This window comes from Rhipicephalus microplus, unplaced genomic scaffold (assembly GCF_043290135.1).
Source record: "Rhipicephalus microplus isolate Deutch F79 unplaced genomic scaffold, USDA_Rmic scaffold_729, whole genome shotgun sequence".
NCBI lineage: Eukaryota > Metazoa > Arthropoda > Arachnida > Ixodida > Ixodidae > Rhipicephalus > Rhipicephalus microplus.
The window spans coordinates 1-2,500 of NW_027465285.1; the positions used below are offsets into that span (position 1 = coordinate 1).

Consider the following 2,500-nt stretch of genomic DNA (forward strand, 5'->3'; position numbering starts at 1 on the left):
AAGCTGAAACTTAAAGGAATTGACGGAAGGGCACCACCAGGAGTGGAGCCTGCGGCTTAATTTGACTCAACACGGGAAAACTTACCCGGCCCGGACACTGGGAGGATTGACAGATTGAGAGCTCTTTCTTGATTCGGTGGATGGTGGTGCATGGCCGTTCTTAGTTGGTGGAGCGATTTGTCTGGTTAATTCCGATAACGAACGAGACTCTAGCCTATTAAATAGGTGCGGGGTTCCCAGCACCTTACAACCTTCTTAGAGGGACAAGCGGCTCCTAGCCGCACGAAACAGAGCAATAACAGGTCTGTGATGCCCTTAGATGTCCGGGGCCGCACGCGCGCTACACTGAAGGAAGCAGCGTGTCTTTATCCCTGTCTGAAAAGACTGGGTAACCCGTGGAACTTCTTTCGTGATTGGGATAGGGGCTTGCAATTGTTCCCCTTGAACGAGGAATTCCCAGTAAGCGCGAGTCATAAGCTCGCGTTGATTACGTCCCTGCCCTTTGTACACACCGCCCGTCGCTACTACCGATTGAATGATTTAGTGAGGTCTTCGGACCGATGTCCGGCGCGGCCTTTCGGTTGCGCCGGTCTGTTGGAAAGATGACCAAACTTGATCATTTAGAGGAAGTAAAAGTCGTAACAAGGTTTCCGTAGGTGAACCTGCGGAAGGATCATTAACGGATTGTGAAGGGTGAGCGCCTCAGCTGCGTCTGCGCCCGACACTTTCTGCCGCTGACCCCGTTTGGACGCGGGGTCGGCTTTTCCCCACGGGGCTGCCTGAATGTGGAGCGGCACCCCGTGACAAATTGTTGCGCCCAGCGGACGCCAACACCGCGACCTTGGACGGTCGGCCAGGTGGCGGACGCGGGTACAAACGGCGCAACGCACTCATAGGTCGGCTTTCGACCCGCCACTGCACCGTGGCTCGAAGCGCTCGAAATGCGCGACCCGACCGCTGCGGGACCGCCTAGTACTGTAAACAGGAGCGGCGGAGCGCGAACGGCGAGTCGTGGTTACGTCGGTAGAAGGCGAGGCTGCGCGTTCCCGAAACGCCAGCCGAGTGCCCTCCCGACCGTTCGAGCGTGCAAGAACGAGACCCGACAATCGCGCGGCGACTGCCAAGTACGAGAGGAACGGCACAAGCGTCGGCGGTCGGTCAAGGAACTGGCGATGTGACGGGTCCGCTGTGCACCAGTGCATACCGTCCCGCCGTCCGCGGCAAGCGCCTCCGCGTCCTCGGGTGACGGAGGCTGCCGGTCGGTTCTTGCAGGCGAGGGATCTCGCTGGCACCGGTTCGCGTTGACGCGCGGCCGGTCATGGCACGGCGATGCGACGGCCGAGGTGCGCAGTACTCGATGGAGGAACCGCACGCTCCGATGACCGTCCCGCCCTCCGCGGCGTATGCGTACCGACCGTAATGGTTGCAGCAGCGCCGGCCGGCTTTTGAATTCGCCACACGAAACACGGTGCGAGATCGCGGTTAGGGGAGCGTCGACGTTGCCAGGCGTTTTGCTTGCTGCCGAGGGAAAGGCGGCACGGCCACGTCGCGCTCGTCGCGATTAGCGGGTCTGCGCGCTTTGGGAAGGTGCCGCAACGACTTGCCGAAAGAGGAAGCACGGAAGAACGAGGGACTTGGACGTCCCGACAATTGAACGCACTTGCGGCCAGGCCCTTGCTGGCTTCGTTCTTCCGCCTCGAGTAGGCTCGTACGCGGCTCCGGCGCCGAAAGTGGTCCTTGGCACCGACTTCGGTGGACGTGGGAAGTGCCGCGCAAGTACGGCGCGCCTGGCTCCACCTGTTGGCTAAAGTAGGCAGCCGGATCGGCATTTTGGTGTGCGGTGGCAAACCGTGGATGCGAAAAAAGCTTGTGCGATTTCGTGGAACAAAAAGCGGGGGTCCCCCTTTTTATGCGGAGGAGACCGACCCGCCTGCCGTGGTGAACCGCGACGCCACGGTAAAAACGGGAGAGGCTTGTCGATGGGACCGTGCATCCCGCGCTCCACGGAGGCCGGGAGGCGGCCGCCCGAGGAAATGTGTAGCCGTCGAGGCCCGCATCTGCGTGCACTCTTATCCAAATGGGTGTACCGCAGGCATTTTCTGGTTAGGCGGGCCAATGAGAGCGAGCACACAACGATACCTACGGGTCCGGCTTGGAGAACCGGCTTCGACGCCTCCCGAGTATTTATAGAGGGGTGGACCACGAAAGCACTCGCAAGTAGCGAAAGCGAAACGCCGTCCGAAACACACCGTTTGCTCGATTTGCGGCAGCCGAAAAAGGCGCGGCAGAGTTTTGGAGTCCAAGCGTGCGCTGAAAAGCGCCCTTCTTGGCCACTGTTTGGCCGAGTGCCAGAAACGTTTGGTTTTGACTGTACGGAATTGAACAAACACTTTTTCACGACTCTAAGCGGTGGATCACTCGGTTCTCGGGTCGATGAAGAACGCAGCCAGCTGCGAGACTTGGTGTGAATTGCAGGACACACTGAGCACTGATTCTTTGA

At 59.6% G+C, this 2,500-nt stretch overlaps 1 non-coding gene across 1 annotated transcript in view; it reads left to right on the top strand.

Moving 5' to 3' along the window:
- Window positions 1–2,398: 2,398 nt before the first annotated feature.
- LOC142795549 (5.8S ribosomal RNA) overlaps window positions 2,399–2,500 on the top strand; it is a 153-nt gene continuing 51 nt past the window's right edge. Inside the window, exon 1 of the ribosomal RNA XR_012893110.1 lies at window positions 2,399–2,500. This exon is cut by the window's right edge and continues 51 nt beyond it. This is a non-coding gene — a ribosomal RNA (5.8S ribosomal RNA).